The sequence below is a fragment of the Lathyrus oleraceus genome, chromosome 2, assembly GCF_024323335.1.
Source record: "Lathyrus oleraceus cultivar Zhongwan6 chromosome 2, CAAS_Psat_ZW6_1.0, whole genome shotgun sequence".
NCBI lineage: Eukaryota > Viridiplantae > Streptophyta > Magnoliopsida > Fabales > Fabaceae > Lathyrus > Lathyrus oleraceus.
This window is the reverse complement of record NC_066580.1, coordinates 456,374,601-456,394,933: the sequence shown is the minus strand read 5'-3', so window position 1 is coordinate 456,394,933 and position 20,333 is coordinate 456,374,601. Positions and strand designations below refer to the sequence as shown.

The following is a 20,333-nucleotide window of genomic DNA, read 5'->3' as shown; positions in this document are numbered from 1 at the left end:
TTTCTCTTCATCTTTTCAAATTTTCTCAAGTGTTCTTGATTAAGTTTTCTGGTGAAACTTTCTACACAAAATTTTCAATATACATTCATATAGTTTCATCCATACCAGTCTTAGAGCACTTGTATGTCATAAAGAGAATTGATTTCTTAAAAGAAGAAGATCAATCAATAGATTGATATATTGTTCCATCTTTCAAAAACTTGTAAAAACGCATATTGTTCTTTCTATCCTTGTTGTCCATGACTGTTGGAAACAAGAGAGTCATTAAGAGAGGATTGTTCTCTTAATGGACTTAGTGAAAAATCCAAGAGGATTGTTCTTGGTGTTCTTGTTAGAGTCTGTATAGAAAGACTAGGTTGTCTTGTCCATAAGATCTAACAGTAATAAAATCTCTTACATGTGGTAAGGGGACTGGAGTACTCTCGGATTATGAGGGGAACCATTATACGTCTCGGTGTTATTTTCTTTCCTCACTTTACCGTTTCATTGCATAACCAAACCAGAAAAGAAAGAACAAGTTTTAATAAAACCGAAAAAATTTTTCAAATAACCTAATTCACCCCCCCCCCCCTCCTCTTAGGTGCATACTCAACTTACAAAACTATTTTTCCAATTACTCTTTTCAGTTTTGATGCTAATAACTTTGATATGATTTTGTACATACAACCTATAAGTCATATAGGTATATAGTCTTCCAACTTCTAAGGATTATCTAGTTTGGGAACAAGAGCTTAAAAAGATGGTATCAGAGCTTTAGGTATCTTACCAGTTACATAAAACTCCTGAACAAAATTCATAACATTTTTACCAACTATACTCCAGCACTTTTTCAAAAAATCAAAACTAATCCCATATGTAAAAGGCTTATATCCCTTTCACACTCCCAAATGATACCTTTAAAATCCTCCTTGGAGAATTCCACATGCATCCATGCACTGTCTTTTAATGACAATTTAATAAACTTTATGCCTTCCAGTATTGGTCTGACCTGAACCTTCTCTTGGAATCATTCTTCAAAAAAACATTTAACTAATTCTTAAAATTCTTCAACACCCTCCACTCTTACATTATATGTTTGAACCATCATAATAGAATTAATCCTCAGCTTCTATTTCATGGCTGATTGAAAAAACTTTGTGTTTTGGCCCCCTTCATGAATCCACCAATGCTTAGCCTTCTGCCTCAATAAGCTTTCTTTAGGTTCAATTTTTTCTCAAATAGATTTAAGAATGTTCATTCTATTTAAATTATCTTCCTTATTCAAAAAATGTTGTAGATTAGAAATTTGTTTATCTGATATGTTTAGCTCAGACACTGCACCTTCTAGGGACAAATCCAACCAACCAAATACCTCTCTATTCTAGACCATTAGCCTCTCTCTAAGAAGTTTGATTTTTTCTTTTAACACATAGACCTTTTCCCTCTAATATGAAAATATTCCCACTCCTTCACAAAGTCCATGAAATTTTCATGTTCCAACCAACATTTATTCACTTTAAAAGGCTTAAGCCCCCAATCTAATGACATGGGTTTGATCCAAACAGCACAATGATCAGATATATCTCTAGGGCCAATTTCTTGAACTAGGGGTTTCCATTTATAGGACTTGGGATCAAATAAATCTATCTAATATACTACACATCCTTCCATTAGAGCTAAACCAGGTAAATCTATTTCCCAATGTTGGAACATCAACAAGCTCCATAGATTCAATGAATGCATTAAATTTCCCCATTTCCCCTTAATTATGACTCAAGCTCCTACTATTTTTTTTCTCGGATATCAGACCATTACAATCTCTTATTTTCTATACTACAAGAAGACCAAACATTAATTAAGTAACAAGGAATACCTCGCCATTTTACTCACATGCCCATATAGCCTCCACCAGTAAAGCTAAATTCAGGGGTTATAACTTCAGGCTTCCACATTGTAATAATGCCTCCAGATTGTCCCTAAGATGCCTTAGTTAACCATTCCACCTCTGAATTTCCCCTAATACTATGAACCAAGCTTTCTTCCATCCGTTTATCTTTAGATTCTTGAATAAAGCACATGTCTACATCACCTTTTCTAAGAGATGACTTAATATCTTCCTCTTCAGCAAGCTGCCACTCCCTCTGATATTAATTGTCAGATGATGTACCACATAAATCACAATCTGCATTTATTCAAAAAATCAAAGGATAATTATACTTCTACTATCCATGATATTCTTGGTTCATTTGATTACATTGATCCATATTGCCCTATAGGCCATTTGATCCTAGGCTATGGTGCATTCAAGTCCTTGGTTCATGATCTTTTGGTCCATTGTTTAACTATGCTTCATAGTTCATTATAAGTCCATTAGTTATTGATTCATCATGTGGCCCTAGCCCATTTGTTCCTTTTGGCTCATGTATTATCATGCATTTATAATCATTGTGATTCAAGTGTTTTAAAGGTGTTGATTCATTTACTTCTAACTATGGCTTAAACTTAGTTTTTAAGGCAAAGTTCATTTTGAAATCAAACTTGTTTACATGCAATCATGAAGATCATTTTCATCGAAATAAGGTTATTTCATTCATTCATTAGTATTTACATTGTCCATTACAAAAGAAAATACACAAAATGCAATTTTTACAAAAGTTAACTTTTGGTCAACCAGTTGACCAAAGTCCACCAACCTACTTTTTCATTACCTAAACCCTAATACTCATGACATCTTCACTCTTGCATAAGATTCCATGGTCATTTGCTTCATGAGAAAGAAATCTCATTTTTTTTCATCCATTTGGTCTTGGTCATGCCTTGCCATGCCTTGAACTTGATCATACTTTGCCATGTCTTGCCTTACTTTTCCTTGCCATCATGTCTAATGCCACAAACCAATAGTCATGCACTTATTCCAATCAACACATGCATCATTCAAACACACATACATGAATCTAACACAAATATGCAATACAAGATAAATCTAAACTTTGGGCAGTCATGCAAATAAGTGCCAAAACTGAAACCAAGCAATGCATCATGAGATAAGTCAATAAGGGCATACATACTCATGGCAACCTAGCAACAATGCAGACCACCAATCATACATTAACAACATTTTGCATAACTCACCATGACATGAGCTTACCAAATACATACATCCTGCTGTAACCTAATTACCAACAACAATACCCTGCATTTCTATACAAGGAACCTGCAATATCAAATCATCATCAACAACAATCACCTGCAGCAACAAACATTGGCATGCCCTGCTTACAATCCACACAAACCTTGGCCTAACCTGCAAAACCTGCTTGTAGTCCAGATAATAACATTGCATTGCCCTGCATTTTCATACAAGTAACCTTAGCATTAGCAACAAAAAACTGATGCAACCATAACTTGACATGATCTAACTTGCAATCTGTTAAGCCTGTCCTAAAGTGTCCAAGCACATTGCAATCGAGTCATAGTCATGATTTACAAGCCACCAGTCCAACAGGTCATCAACACACACTTCCTACAACCTGCAAATTTCAAAAACACGACTTGCAAGTAAACCAAGACTTATGCAACATGTCTTCACCATGCCACATCCATAACCATTCTACACAAGTCACCTGCAATAACCAACTAGGTGGGGTACCCCTCTTCACACATGGTTACCAGATAGCTAGCTAAATTGGTTCTATTATGGAAAGCTAACAACAAGTGGCACATATACGTAGATTTCACTGATCTGAACGTCGCCTGCCCTAAAGATCCGTACCCACTGCCGGACATTGATCGCCTCATTGACAAATCATTAGGATACCAAATGTTGAGCTTCATGAATGCATATTCAAAGTACAACCATATTCGAATGGATCCCCTGGACACGCCTAAGAAAGCCTTCATGTCAAATCATGGCATCTACTATTATAATGTTAAGTTCTTCGGCCTCAAGAACGCTGGCACCACCTACCAGGGTTATAAGGCCCATTATGGTTACCACATATGGTTACCACATATGGTTACTAGGGTTATATGGCCCATTATTTCCACATGTTCGCCTGATAACCCTGTCAAAGAACCACTTAACATTTTTATGTCGTTCGAGTTGAGTTGTATTTTTTGGAAGGCGTCCAAGAACATGACGTTAACAAAGCTTCAGGGGTCAGTCATAACGCATTTGATGCCCCTGTTGCACAATGATGACAAGAGGATCATCATCGTGAGGGTTAAGACTGAAGGCGTCCTCCTCGAATAAGATGATATAAACCCATGTTTTCCCTTGGGGATTTATGGGGAGCCATGGAATATTACATTTGTCGTAAACATTTGCCCTGCGTATTTCTTCTAGAAAGATCTAGAGTGACCTCCGACGATGGTGTTTGTATTATAAATTGTAGTTTTATCAATCATTTTCAGTGCGAAGATGATGGGAGTTTGAGTATGATGTGGACCAGGTTAGTTTTACCGGGGCCCTATGGTGGGCGCCACTATACATGTCAAAAAGTACAGGTGTGCATGTTCCCCTTACAAGGGCAAGGAGATCAAGAGGTCTTAGTAGGTTTATAACACGATATGGTGGTTAGGGCTTGCCAACGATGGCAAGAAGCCATGCAAGATGGTGTTTTGAGATGATTTGAGAGATCTGCTCACGTAAGGTGAGAGACTTTACTGATGACCGACGATGCTTGGTAGCAAGCATATGACTATCAAAGGTCGTGTATTAAGGTTATAACGAACATTGTGCTCTTTAGGGTGTAGAGAACATATATTACTTGAGGTGTGTCTTTTCTTCTTTGAGAGGATATGTATTTGTAAAGATATCTAGGACATACATTTTCTTCGAAAATGGTCACCGCCCACTTAATCAATAATGGACTGTTGAATCCTTATTTCCAAAGGTGTCATAGGTTAGTTAATGACTCTGACTTTCTCTCTGCCCGAGAAATATCTTATCCCATAATTCTCACATTGGGGCGAGAGAAGACTACGGGGAGAGATGATACCTCCCTTCGAGGGACCTTTTATCGTGATCTCTTTTAGGGCGGTCCAAGAGCACCGTCTTAGACGAGACCTTTTAGAAATATAACACTACATAATCTACAATATTACTATTGTATATTTTATTGCAAATTATATTATTATGACAAAAATATATATTGTACTATATCCTTTTTTTTAGTATATCAATTATTATTTTATATCTATATGGATATCAATTTATGTTTGAGCTGTAATTATATTTCTTGATTTTTTTCCTATATGCATTACTTTTAATTTATGGTAATGCATTGACCATTCAAATTGTATTTATATCTTTCTTCTAATGTAGTTGCATCAATTTTTTTTTCAATTATTACAAGTTTTTTTACTAGTTTGATAGATAATACATCTTAAAGTAATTTAATAGAACAATAAAATAAATTTGAGATGTTAGAAATGATAGTAAAATATGAGATCTTCCGGTCATTGTAAATTTTTTTTGATAACAGGACCACCCCTAAACAAGTGTAAGAAGATTCTTAGCATAAGACCTCCAATTTTAGGATCTATTTTTATTAAAAAACAAAATTAATATTTAAAATTATATTAAATAAATAAGGGAGTGAAAAATTATTATGCTGTGATCATTAGTCAAGTGGTAATAAAGTAGTGATAAGGTATTTGTTAAAGGTTATTGTGTTTGATTCTTGATATGTCAATTTTAATTATTAAAGTTGCATTATTTTTAATTTAAGACCATTTTTTATATTATAAAAGGGTCTTCATATTAACTGGGCCGACCTGATTGATAGGTTAAAGACACTAATTATATATAAGAGGTAGAGAGTGTGAAAATAAACTTGTCAGATAGGTGTAGCAACTTTCCGAAACATGTTTTACTCCTTTTATTCTCAAAGAGTGGCCCATTATTTGCAAGTTAAGGCCCATTAACTAAAACCACCAAATGTTCCCACAAACCCTAAAGCCTCAGAACAGAACCCGGTCACTATAAAATCGAATAATACCTTCATTGCTACGAATATCATAGCCGCCGCTGGTTTTTCCAAAGCCATAGGTTTGAATTTTCTGTACTTTCGTTTAATTTTATGCAGCATAACATGCTTTATTGAAAGTGTTTGGTTTATTATTCACTTCAAATATTAGTAGTTGTGATATTCTCTGTGATGATGAACAATTGATGACGAGTCCGATCCATTCAAAATCCTGACGACATATCGAGGCATTTGTCTGAGAGAATTTCATTCATTTTATTCCGTTTGAAAATTCTCAATTATTTAAATTTCTAAAAGATTATTTTAAATGTTTTAGGCATGGCATGATGATGATATCAGTGAACCTTTCCATATGATTAAACACAGGATTAAAATATCCTCCTACTCATTCTGAATGCCATTGCCTTCATTTTTTATTTTGTTGCAATTCTTCTACTTTTTTATAATTTCGTCTTTGAAATAAAGAGAGACACTTTGGTGGCTATGATGAGAGTGATAATATCATTTACTTGAGTTCTCGATGATTATCTTTCAAGCACTTTTGAGCCACCTTCTGTCTATACTGATATACTTTTAAGAAAAGTTTTAGCAAAATGTTTCTTGTTTAGCAAATGGTATCTAGAAAAGTTCGTAGTTTCATATGTTAATTAGAAACTGGTGTTGCATTGTTTTGGGATTAAACGATTTGCCAAAACATTTGATAGGTAACTTTAGCCTTATAGAGATATGAACGAATAAAATTAACTTATAATACTCTACGTAGCTTTTTAGGATATTTTTCATTTTGTAACCGTGGGGAGAAACAGTCAAATTTTGCTGTTTCGTAGCTATCACTGGTTTGATTTCGGTGTTGGGAAATTAAACTTTTGTGGACAAGAGCTCAAATAAGATTTTGTTCAATAATACATGTAAAGCAAATTTTGGTTTATGCTCGAATAAGTTTTTTGTTATATAATATATGTATTCAAATGTTGTTCTATGCAGGGAAATCTATGAATTCATTTATAGTAAACAACTTCATTAATTTAGCGCTCATACGCTTTTGAATGCTTGAAAACCAATGAATCCAACATGAGATGGACGTGAACCTCATTAAAGGAAAGGTTGGTTAGATTTTGGAATCTGTATTTGGAATGTAGATAAGAGAAGAAAAATAGCTTTGACAACGATCTATTAGCCGTATCATGTTTTTTCTATATATGATCTCTAACTTCTGTTACGAATGCCTCCAAGGCAGTGTCTATTCTCCAATCCGTATCATGTTTCTTCTAGATATTATCTAGGCTTATGCTATGTTTCACCAGCATACCATTAACCTAAACACCATGTTTATTTACCTATAAAAAATACAAAGCATACTGCTAGAATATGATACTAACGTGGTTGATTAGCAAATCTCTACAAGTAACCTTGTTGTAATATGTTTTTAAAATAAACTATACTTTAAGCGGTTTTCAAATTTAATTTTAGTTTATCCTTTCTTCTTGATGATCTCCTGTCTTATGATTAGTTAATTCAACATACGAATGTTAAAGATGGAGATTTAAGTTCTAATGAAGGTGTAATTGGAATGTAGATAAGATTTAAGTTCTAATGTTGGAATCTCTAATTAGATAAGAGTTTGAAGGTGATTAACGTAGAAATGGTAGTCATTTTATTTCTGGTTTTGTTAAAAGTGTAAGTGGCCTTTTATTTCTGGTTTTGATATGGTGATCACCTAATTCTTGATATGGCATAATTTTTTATCTCTAATTTTTGCCTTAATGGCTTATTTGAAGCTTTTAAGTCCACTGGGATGTCCTAATTTTTTTTGCCGAAGTCAATTGTTCAACGTAATGGCCTTTTTTTCTTTTTGGAATAATTCTCGGAGAACTTGTTTTTTTTTGTTTGAAAGGGCTTGTGATTCTTATGTAATATGTTTTTGAGGAACAACCATCATAATTTTTGGATTTTATCATGATTTCTTCGTCACGTCGTGATGTGTATGACGAGGAGCATGTGGTTAATACCCATATGGGACATTTTCTCTTACAATTTGAAAGCATAGTCAGATTAACTGAACAAAACTACTTTGCTCTTGGTTAAACGTAAATGTTTTTTATTTCCAAAAGGAACACTGACTTCAAGGCTTAAAGTGATTGATTAGTGAGTATACATATCCACATTGGTATTACCAAAAACATTGTGTGGATTCTATGTTGGATCACTTGGACATATCACTGAAGATTTCAAAAACTTCAAGTTTAGGGTGAAAGAGTGGATTGGCAACGAAGGGTTGACATTCAAAATAAATTGCTTAAGGTTGGATATCTTGCTTTAGGCAATGCGGTGTATAAAGTAAGGATTTTCTAGTATTTACCTATTCCAAATGTAGTAGCAAGTTGGAGGTCAATGCCATAAGCATTTTCGAGAGCCAGGGGATTGGTCTAGAATAAACGAGTATTTGTTTCTAGAAAAGTTAAAAAGGTTCTGTTGGGAACTTTAGGCAAAGAAAAGGTTCTAAAGTTTGACAGAGGCTGTCTTTTAATCCAAATCTACATGTAATGGTTGTAAGTCCTATGCCTCTTAGGTAGAGGTATCATGTTGGATGGTGACAGGAGAAGGACAAGTTCTGAGGATTCATAGTTTGTACTTGAAAACGATATTGAAACTAGATAACATATTCTTTGACACCGAAACAAACATAACTTAGATGTATCAATAGATGTCACCAAACATCATGTCCCAAAAACATTGTTGACAAGTTTGCTTTCACCGAGCATCATGTCCCTAAAATATTGTTGTATTTAGTAAGAGTCAATTCGAAGATGAAGCAAAGGAAGAAGGTGAAATCTTATAAACTTGTAATTGCATTGGATTTCCACATTGTTTTTTTCATAAATAATTTTAGTGTTTATAAAAGTCAACAATGCATTATCCAAGGTATTATTTGGCACAAACTTGAAATAGATGCAATTATGAATTGGGCCTAGGCCTAGTAATTCTTTTCAAAATTTTAAATAATTAATTTCTAAAAATGTTAATTAAAACAACTAATTATTAATTTATTCTATAAAAGATATTAATTAATAAATTATCTTAATGGTCAATGACATATATGCGATGAGTGAACCATAAAAATTGACGTAAGAAATTCATTACAAAGGTTATTAATAGGTTAAAGACACTTATTACATAAGAGGGTCAGCGGGTGTTTAAATAAAATAGTGAGATTGGAGTAGCAACTTTCCAAAACATTTTCTTCGGCTCTTTTTATTCGCAAAGTATGGGCCATTATTTGCGGGTTAAGGCCCACTAAAACCCCACAAATGTTCCCCCAAACCCTAAAAGACTCATACCGGAACCCGTTCTCTCTAAAACCGAACATATCTTCTGATCTACAATAATCACAGTAGCGACTGCGTTTCTCTCCATAACCTTAGGTTTGAATTTTCTTTACTTTCGTTTAATTTTATGTAGCATAACATGTTTTGTTTGAAGTGTTGGTTTATTATTCAGTTCCAATGTTAGTAGTTGTGATATTCTCTATGATGATGAACAATTGATGACGAGTCTGATCCATTCAAAATCCTGACGACATATCGAGGCATTTGTCTGAGAGAATTTCATTCATTTTATTCCGTTTGAATTTTCAATTATTTAAATTTCTAAAAGATTATTTTAAATGTTTTAGGCATGGCATGATGATGATATCAGTGAACCTTTCCATATGATTAAACACAGGATTAAAACATCCTCCTACTCATTCTGAATGTCATTGCCTTTATTTTTTATTTTGTTTCAATTATCCCAATTTTTATAATTTCGTCTTTGAAATAAAGATAGACACTTTGGTGGTTATGATGAGAGTGATAATGGACCCGTTTGTTTTGACTTTTTTTTTTAAATGATTTTTATAATATTATATATTTTAGTGTAAAATAAATTTACAAATAAACTTTTCATAAAAGTTTCAAATGAAAATTTAGTTTGAATACTTATTCTTAAAATGTTATTTTAAGATATTTCATCATTTTATCTAAACTTTTTTTGGATATCAAAATTTCAAAAAATTACTTAATTTTGAAGCAATTTTAAATAGCTTTTCATGAAAATCATTTTTGAGATACAACTTTTTGAAAAAATTATGATTTTGACTATGTTTTGATTTTCAGTATATTTATGTTATATAATGAAAAATTCAATTTTTTAATTTATTAAAAATAATTTTTAAAAAATTTAATATTTTGAAAAATAATTTTGTAGAATTCATTTTAAAAAATACAAAGAAAAAATCTATTATTTTAAAACTAAAAAAACTAAATTTTTGTGGATATTTTTAAATAATCAAAATTTGTCCATGTTGTTGTTGGATGTAAAAAAAAATTATTTGATTTTATGCCTTACTATCTATGGTATTTTAAAATAATCAATTTTAAAAGAAATGAAAGTTAAATAATTTTAACCTAATATTTAAATTTTATTATTATTTTTATTTTGAGTAAGATTTCATTGGTTTAAATGAAAAGGTGGAAGAAACATTTATAGCAATGTTTTCACTAATCCTAGAGTTCCAACCTGAAACTTGTCGTTGAAACACCGAGAGGTCAATCTTAGAGTTCCAACCTGAGGTGGATGGAACATTTCGCTAATCATTTCCGCTGTCATAGATAGTAATCGTTATGACTCAAATATACTTATAGATGATGAAAGTTTGTGTGATTTTTTATTATTGAAATATGTGTTAAAATCTTAAGTGATAAAGAGGAAAGAAAAATATTTTGATATTGAAAAATTACAAACAATCTAGAAGTTGATGAAGACGGCATAGCTACGAGGGAGTTTGATAGTGGAGATGGTGCAGAGCCTGCGAAGTGGGAAGCTCAAGGGGTTTCGTGATTATAGATCGGTTTATGACCAATTTAGATTGAAGACAACAACCTTTGGTTACAACAAAAGGAAGATGAACATGTCTAAAACAATATCATATAGAATAAATAGAAATACTTTAGAGATTACTACTGCCATAGGACTACATACATTTTAAGAAGAATATTATTGTCAGTTTAACTCACTCTACCGCACAATGTGTTTTATTATTCTCATTCACAATGTTAGTTTACAAAGGAGAAGATAAAGTTCTTAAAACTTTTGATGCATTATTCGGAGACAAAAGCTGTCACATATTCATAAACAATCTCTAATTGCTTATGCTTGTATACAATGTTATTTTTTGCAGATGTGGCAGATGACATGTAACATTGACTGATTTAGCGACGAAAAAGTCGATCACTTAAAGAAATTTTCAATATTTAAATATATTCTTGATCTTCTCCAATGTTTTGGCCACAAATTCTGACAACAGTTTCACAGTTTGATGAAATTCCTTAAATTTTATGTTATTATGCATTTTGGATATATTGTCTCATCAAATTTTATGTTACAATGTATTCTTCCAATGATGGCTACAATCAATTTGATGAAAATCCTGAATCAAATGTCATTTTAAAAATGTATGTCCTACTAGTCAATTCATGCTTGTTAACAACAATTTTATTACTAGTTGTGAGGTATATTAATAATACAGTAACATTGCTAATGAATTACATGATAATATGAGAAACATGGAAGGGTTAGTGCTACAAGATATTGTTAAATATGTATTTCTTTGTGTCGATGTCTAAATAATGTATTTGTATTCGACGAGTGTCGAAAGGTGTTTTAGTGTATGTCGAAGTAGCATGCGTTGAACAAAGTCTGTATTGATTATATTTGACAAAAAGTCAAATACAACCTATCGAAATATGCAGTCAAAACATGTAGTTGTCGAAGGAGTCGACAAAGACGAAGAAGATTGGCTTAGCTCAGTTTTAGTTAAGTTAGTTATTTTTGATTACTTGTAGTGCACGTAATATTATCTATAAATAGAGAGGAACTTCGTTTCACTTGTAACGAGTTTTGTAGTTGCATTATGCAGTTTCAGAAATCACAATTGTGATTAACACACGTTGTATCAAACACTTAGAGTGCAGTTTACACAATAATACATTCATCTTCTTCCTCCATAATTTCTCTTTTCTCTCACTTTCAATTATCTCGTTTTCTTCTTTCATTCTATGTGTAGTGTAAAATCATCTTGCGACCAATGAGTGGTTGTTTCATCTGAGTAAAAGGTGAAGAACAAGGGGTGTGATCAATCATAAATATTAATCCTTATTTATCAAAATTGATTCGATTAACTTCAAGATTGTAGTTTTCCCAACATCTGGTATCTAGAGCACTAGTTGTGTGATCTTTGGGACATATTGAATCACGATGAATCGTTCGAACAAACATTTTATGGAGAATCCCCTCATCTTGAATGGTAGGAATTATAAAAATTAATCTAAGCAGATGAATGTTGTTTTCTTTTATCAAGATCTTTGGGATCTTATGAAGAATGGAGTAACACCAATTAGAGAGAATGATACAGATAAACAAAATGATGCACACAAAGATTTGAAGAAGAAATATTACAAGTCTCTCTTTTTAATCCATCAATGTGTTGATCTAGACAACTTTGAGAAAATTGGTGATGTAGATTCATCAAAGGAAGCACGGGACATCCCAGAAAAATCATTTGGAGGCACTGAGAAAGTGAAGGAGGTTAGGTTACAAACTCACAAAAGAATGTTTAAATTGCTTCAGATGGAAGACAACGAAAGTGCGACTGGTTTCTTCACCAGAGTAACAAAACTGGTGAATCAAATCAAGAAATATGGAAAAGTGTTGACATCAAAATCTGTAGTGTAAAAGATTTTAAGGTCATTGGGTCCAAAGTTCGATCATGTGGTAGTAGCCATATAAGAATCAAATTATTTGTTAAGTGTGATCAAAGAAGAGCTTCAAGGGACTCTTGAATCTCACAAAAAAATAATGGCTAAAAAAACTACAAGTAAGTCGAAGACTGACATGGATTAGCAAGCTCGGTTGACTAAGAAAGACAAAGGAAGATGGAATGGTAACAAAGGCAGAGGAAGTTACAAAAATTCAACTAGTAGAGGAAACCATCAAGAAGGTAATTCATCAAATCAGAGACAATCTTTTAATCAAGGCAATCACATAGGTGGTGGTGCAGGTAGAGGAAGAGGCGATGGAAGAAAACCTGCAAATGCATAAGGGTGAGAAGGGTATTAAGAGAAATTATAAGTCATAAAAGGAAAGAAATTGCTTGTAATATATTTATAAGTGGAAATGGATGTTTGAAATAGCATATGATTGGACAACAATATCAATCAATATTATAACAATTAAAATCTAATATGCATAGCAATTATTTAGATTAAAAACTATGCATTCATATGCACATTACACACAAATAAACCAATCTTGGAATCACCACATGTGCTGTTTATCGCTTCAATTGTTAGAGAAAACGTCTCTAATACCGAAATGGGTTCTTTTTCAACTCGGAGGCAACACTGCTCTTTTATGAAGCTCTATTTTTTGTCTACGTTGGATTTATGAGCTTTGTGGTGTTGCTCTGTTTCTATATTAATTAATCAATTATAATTCCAATACTTTTGAGTGTAATAGATAATTGAGAAAATAATTGATGGTAGCCAAGGATGCTAGGCGTGTGAATTTATGGTGGATTTATAAAGCTCTATGGTATTGTTCTTGAATTTGCAGATTTAATATTTGGTAGATTCATGGGATAATATGGAGAAGTGCATAAAATGGAGTGTGAGTATGGTGAAGAAGATGAATAATACTAAATAAAATTCAAAACATATTTTAGCTACGAATATTTCTGGTATTTCACGTCAGTGTCACATGGTCTTGTGAATTAATTTTGACTAATATAATGGACTGAAAGAATTAACATGATAATGTTTGCAGATTTAAGGGACAAAAATGATCTTTTTAAAACTTAAATGACCAAATTGAATCCCGAGTCAGAGATAAGGGACAACACCGACTATTTCTAACATTTCTAAAAATATATAAACACTTATGAATAAAACATTCATCTTCTTCACCATCTGTGTTCATTTTGTTTGATACTAGGAGAAACTTCTAATCATTCAAGAGTGTCTCATACTTCCTAGGCAGATTTGTAATCATAAACATAAAAGAATTGACTATCATATAATGACATAATTAAATTTTTCTTAGTTTTGAAATCCATTTCAAACTTTATCTATTCCTCTATGGTTCAAATAAAACCGGGTTGATATACTACTTCTTCATTTACGTGATAAGTAGGGATAAACAAACCGTTGATTATTGTTTCCCACAATTTTAAATCAAAATTTTGAATGAAGATTTTAAACCTATCTTTCCATAGTTCAAACATATTACCATTAAATGGGGGAGGTGTGTTTTGAAAAGATATCTTGTTAAAATAATGTTGCAAGTCATCATTCTCCTTAGACGATTAGTCTTTAAACAAGAGTTAGGCTCTGATGCCACTTGTTGAACATGTGACTCCACACACAAGAAGGGGAGAATTTTGGGGAAAACGTCTGTTTAAAACAAAATCGTTTTCAATTTCAGAGTTCAAAAGCATTTCTAAGAAAATGTTTGAATTTCGCAGTGGAAAAACAATGGTAAAGAAAATATGCAGAAAGTAAGGAGATAAGGGAAAAGAGAACACACCAGGATTTATTGATGTTTGGTCTAAATAAAGTGACATACTCATTTTTCCAAGACTTTATCTTGAGAGTATCCAATAATTTTTATGAGATTTTAGTAGGTTAAACTCATGAACCCTCTTATACAAGGTTAAATGAAGTTTTAGATTCACTTTCAACCAAACAACGAACAATGAATCGAAGCGGTCAATTTTCCTTCTAAAAACAAATAAAGTTTTAAGCGGCTAGTCCCCAAGGTAAAACAAACTTTTATAGAGACATATCCCAAACCAATTTAGAGTTTTGAATTAGCTACCCTTGGAACCGAACCGAGGGTTTTACACGGGATGACCATGAACCGAACTAGGGTTTTACATTGGCTGACCATAAACCGAACCGAGATTTTACACCAGCATGATTTCGAATCAAGTATAGCTTTTATACCGAATTGAGCTCAAGAACCGAAGAGAAGATTTTTCATTGATTATCTTCGAGAACTCATAAAGAGAACTTACAAACCAAATGTTGACTTAATACTAAATCCCTCAAACAAATATTTTAACGAGTTTAGCTTCAAACCTAAACAAATACTTCCTAAGAAGAGATATTCACTCAAGACAAAAAATAGCTTTTGGTAATTTCACAAATTTACACTTTTGGAACAAGTTTCCTCACTTAAACACAAGGACTTTCTCAAAGTAGTATGGCTAAATTAATATGAGAGAAGAAGAAAAGTATTGGATAGAGAGTAAGGATAGTGAGATAGATTGTGTTTCTGGATGTAAAAAAATGAAGGGAGATGTCTTTATTTATAGGTTAAAGTTTGACACAAAAAGGAAACAATCCAATGACAAAGTTAATGGACCAATCAATTGGATTCTTATCCTAATTTATTGAATAACCTAAATAATCAATTAGAATTGCTCATTTTGGAAATATTTGATAGAGAGTATTTACCCTTCATTAATACACTGCCATAATCGATTATGGACACAATTTTCCCTTATCCAATCGATTGGACAATTCAAAATACATGTCCTAATCATTATGACAATTTCCAATTCATTTGTCTAGGCTCCAAAATATTTTTGGATTATTTTATTTGAAAGATATAGGGTTTAAAAATTATATTAGTGAGTGTATGATTTAGCCATAATACTTTACAAACACACCCATGTATTTTTACAAAACACTAATCACTCATATACAATTAGGCAAACTTTCACACTTCCTCTCTTTCACACTCAGAAGCTTCAAGACTTTTCCGAATACATCAATCATATAAGAACTTGCCTGCGTATTATTGGATATGAGGCTTGATATATCTTTAAGTTAGATGTCATTATCAGATGATATTAAATGTGATCATTAAACCCCAACTCCCCGGCTTTATTCAGAGGAAGAGCTTGAACAAACTATCTTTTGCATCTTTGACCGCTTGAAATACTTACTTATCTTAGAGTCAAGTTGCATTTTCACAAGTTGTCATCAAAGATGATTTGTAATCTTCAAAACCATGGTAGGCATGATTTACTTAGCTTTGATCACTTCTTGATTGAATCTGCAAATATATAGTTCAACACAAGCAAGCTCAATAAGACATCATATGATAAGTTAACTCAAGCTCTACAACAAATTGGGTTTTCTCACTCAAAGTGTGACCATTCTGTGATCATACAACCCCTGAGTTACTCCAGTTAGAATCCATTAGAATCCCTTTTATATGAATTTGGAATTCCATTTTATCCACATATACTATTGTGTGACAATTTAAGTGATATCATGTTGTCCTACAACCCTGTTCTTCATGCGTGCATAAAGCATATCGAGCTTAATACTTGTTTTGTATTAGAAAATGGCGGCCTTAAATAAACTACTTATTCAACATGTACTTTTCAGGTCCCAAATAGCCCACACATTAACCAAATTGTTTGGCACAACTAGAGTCTTTATTCTAATATCTCAAAACTAAGCTCAAGATTCTTTGTTGAAAACCACTTTGATCTTATGGGAAAGTGTTAGAAGAATATCAACTAGAGTCTTTATTAGAAATAAAAGCGAAAACTAAAATATTCTTATCAATTATTTTAGAAGTGAAAACAAATTTTGTCATAATTAGTTAAGAATTATAGCAATTAGTTTCAATAGAGTAAAAAAAATAAAAAGTAGAATATATATATTGAAACAAGATATCACATTCTTTGACACCGAAACAAACACAACTCAGATGTATCAATAGATGTCACCAAACATCATATCCCAAAAACATTGTTGACAAGTTTGCTTTCACCGAGCATCATGTCCCTAAAATATTGTTGTGTTTAGTAAGAGTCAGTTGGAAGATGAAGCAAAGGAAGAAGGTGAAATCTTATAAACTTGTAATTGCATTGGATTTCCACATTGTTTTTTTCATAAATAATTTTAGTGTTTATAAAAGTCAACAATGCATTATCCAAGGTCTTATTTGGCACAAACTTGAAATAGATGCAATTATGAATTGGGCCTAGGCCTAGTAATTCTTTTCAAAATTTTAAATAATTAATTTCTAAAAATATTAATTAAAACAACTAATTATTAATTTATTCTATAAAAGATATTAATTAATAAATTATCTTAATGGTCAATGACATATATGCGATGAGTGAACCATAAAAATTGACGTAAGAAATTCATTACAAAGGTTATTAATAGGTTAAAGACACTTATTACATAAGAGGGCCAACGGGTGTTTAAATAAAATAGTGAGATTGGAGTGGCAACTTCCCGAAACATTTTCTCCGGCTCTTTTTATTCGCAAAGTATGGGCCATTATTTGCGGGTTAAGGCCCATTAAAACCCCACAAATGTTCCCACAAACCCTAAAAGACTCATAACGGAACCCGTTCTCTCTAAAACCGAACATATCTTCAGATCTACAATAATCACAGTAGCGACTGCGTTTCTCTCCATAACCTTATGTTTGAATTTTCTTTACTTTCGTTTAATTTTATGTAGCATAACATGTTTTGTTGGAAGTGTTTGGTTTATTATTCAGTTCCAATGTTAGCAGTTGTGATATTCTCTGTGATGATGAACAATTGATGACGAGTCCGATCCATTCAAAATCCTGACGACATATCGAGACATTTGTCTGAGAGAATTTCATTCATTTTATTCCGTTTGAATTTTCAATTATTTAAATTTCTAAAAGATTATTTTAAATGTTTTAGGCATGGCATGATGATGATATCAGTGAACCTTTCCATATGATTAAACACAAGATTAAAACATCCTCCTACTCATTCTGAATGCCATTGCCTTCATTTTTTATTTTGTTTCAATTATCCTAATTTTTATAATTTCGTCTTTGAAATAAAGAGAGACACTTTGGTGGCTATGATGAGAGTGATAATGGACCCGTTTGTTTTGACTTTTTTTTAAAATGATTTTTATAGTGTTATATATTTTAGTGTAAAATAAATTTACAAGTAAACTTTTCATAAAAGTTTCAAATGAAAATTTAGTTTGAATACTTATTCTTAAAATGTTATTTTAAGATATTTCATCATTTTATCTAAACTTTTTTTGGATATCAAAATTTCAAAAAATTACTTAATTTTGAAGCTATTTTAAATAGCTTTTCATGAAAATCATTTTTGAGATACAACTTTTTGAAAAAATTATGATTTTGACTATGTTTTGATTTTCAATAATGTATATTTATGTTATATAATGAAAAATTAAATTTTTTAATTTATAAAAAATAAGTTTTAAAAAATTTAATATTTTGAAAAATGTTTTTGTAGAATCCATTTTAAAAAATACAAAGAAAAAATCTATTTTTTTAAAACTAAAAAAACAAAAATTTTGTGGATATTTTTAAATAATCAAAATTTGTCCATGTTGTTGTTGTTGGATGTAAAAAAAAATTATTTGATTTTATGCCTTACTATCTATGGTATTTTAAAATAATCAATTTTAAAAGAAATGAAAGTTAAATAATTTTAACCTAATATTTAAATTTTATTATTATTTTTATTTTGAGTAAGATTTCATTAGTTTAAATGAAAAGGTGAAAGAAACATTTATAGCATTGTTTTCACTAATCCTAGAGTTCCAACCTGAAACTTGTCGTTGAAAAACCGAGAGGTCAATCTTAGAGTTCCAACCTGAGGTGGATGGAACATTTCGCTAATCATTTCCGCTGTCATAGATAGTAATCGTTATGACTCAAATATACTTATAGATGATGAAAGTTTGTGTGATTTTTTATTATTGAAATATGTGTTAAAATCTTAAGTGATAAAGAGGAAAGAAAAATATTTTGATATTGAAAAATTACAAACAATCTAGAAGTTGATGAAGACGGCATAGCTACGAGGGAGTTTGATAGTGGAGATGGTGCAGAGCCTGCGAAGTGGGAAGCTCAAAGGGTTTCGTGATTATAGGTCTGGTTTGATGACTAATTTAGATTGAAGACAACAACCTTTGGTTACAACAAAATGAAGATAAACATGTCTAAAACAATATCATATAGAATAAATAGAAATATTTTAGAGATTACTACTGCCATAGGACTACATACATTTTAAGAAGAATATTATTGTCAGTTTAACTCACTCTACCGCACAATGTGTTTTATTATTCTCATTCACAATGTTAGTTTACAAAGGAGAAGATAAAGTTCTTAAAACTTTTGATGCATTATTCGGAGACAAAAGCTGTCACATATTCATAAACAATCTCTAATTGCTTATGCTTGTATTTTGGTGGAAGTGGATGTTGGCCAACCGTTGATGTATAAAGTTTGAATTAAGAGTCCTTTTGGAGTCGTTTATGATCAGCCAATAGAGTATGAATGAACTCTGTTATTGTCAAAAGTGCTTGGGGATGGACATGATTGTGGTGTTGCTGTACAGAATGTGTATATTCGGCAGCCTAGACAACATAGACAGCCTAAGAAATGCGTTTGGTGTAGAGAGCATATATTACTTGGGATCTGTCTTTTCTCCTTTGAGAGGATATGTATTTGTAGAGGTCTCTAGGACATAGGATTTTCTCGAAAAGGTCCATCATCCACTTAGTCAATAATGGACAGTTGAATCCTTATTTCCAAAGGTGTCGTGAATTAATTAATGACCTTGACTTTCTCTCTACCCGAGAAATATCTTATCTTATAATTCTCACGTTGGTGCGATAGAAGACTATGGAGAGAGGTGATCCCTCCATTCGTGGGACCTTTTATCGTCGCCTCATCTAGGACGGTCCAACAACATCGCCTTAGGTGAGGCCTTTTACAAATATAACACTACATAATCTACAATATTACTATTGCATATTTTATTGCAAATTCTATTATTATGAAAAAAGTATATATATTATCCTATATCCTTTTTTTAGTATATCAATTATCATTTTATATTTATATGGGTACCAATATATGTTCCAGCTGTAATTGTATTTCTTTATTTTTTTCTATACGCAGTACTTTTAATTTATGATAATGTAATGACCACTCAAATTATATTTCTATATTTCTTCTAAAGCAGTTACATCAACCTTTTTTTAATTATTACAAATCTATTCATATAGGTGAATAAATGCGCGTATCATACATATACTAGTTTGATAAATAATACATCTCAAAGTAATATAATATAATAATAAAATAAATTTGAGATGCTAGAAATGATAGTAAAATATAAGATTTTACACTCATTGTAAATTCTTTTGATATCAAGACCATCCATAAACAAGGACAAGAAGATCCTTAATACAAGATCTCCAAATT

At 31.8% G+C, this 20,333-nt stretch overlaps 1 long non-coding RNA gene and 6 other non-coding genes across 7 annotated transcripts; all 7 read left to right on the top strand.

The window, feature by feature from the left end:
• The first annotated feature begins 5,768 nt into the window (after nt 1-5,768).
• Nucleotides 5,769-7,457, top strand: LOC127120317 (uncharacterized). Its single transcript, XR_007803177.1, has 2 exons — nt 5,769-6,031; nt 6,954-7,457. It is a non-coding gene; the product is annotated as an uncharacterized LOC127120317 (long non-coding RNA).
• LOC127124794 (small nucleolar RNA SNOR75) lies at nt 6,133-6,213 on the top strand. Its single transcript, XR_007804264.1, has one exon. It is a non-coding gene; the product is annotated as a small nucleolar RNA SNOR75 (small nucleolar RNA).
• On the top strand, nt 6,288-6,363 carry LOC127124726 (small nucleolar RNA Z105). Its single transcript, XR_007804189.1, has one exon. It is a non-coding gene; the product is annotated as a small nucleolar RNA Z105 (small nucleolar RNA).
• A 2,034-nt stretch (nt 7,458-9,491) lies between the features above and the next one.
• On the top strand, nt 9,492-9,572 carry LOC127124798 (small nucleolar RNA SNOR75). Its single transcript, XR_007804269.1, has one exon. It is a non-coding gene; the product is annotated as a small nucleolar RNA SNOR75 (small nucleolar RNA).
• Nucleotides 9,573-9,644: 72 nt separating this feature from the next.
• LOC127124729 (small nucleolar RNA Z105) lies at nt 9,645-9,720 on the top strand. Its single transcript, XR_007804191.1, has one exon. It is a non-coding gene; the product is annotated as a small nucleolar RNA Z105 (small nucleolar RNA).
• A 7,901-nt stretch (nt 9,721-17,621) lies between these two features.
• LOC127124797 (small nucleolar RNA SNOR75) lies at nt 17,622-17,702 on the top strand. Its single transcript, XR_007804267.1, has one exon. It is a non-coding gene; the product is annotated as a small nucleolar RNA SNOR75 (small nucleolar RNA).
• Nucleotides 17,703-17,774: 72 nt separating this feature from the next.
• LOC127124724 (small nucleolar RNA Z105) lies at nt 17,775-17,850 on the top strand. Its single transcript, XR_007804187.1, has one exon. It is a non-coding gene; the product is annotated as a small nucleolar RNA Z105 (small nucleolar RNA).
• The last annotated feature ends 2,483 nt before the right edge of the window (nt 17,851-20,333 follow it).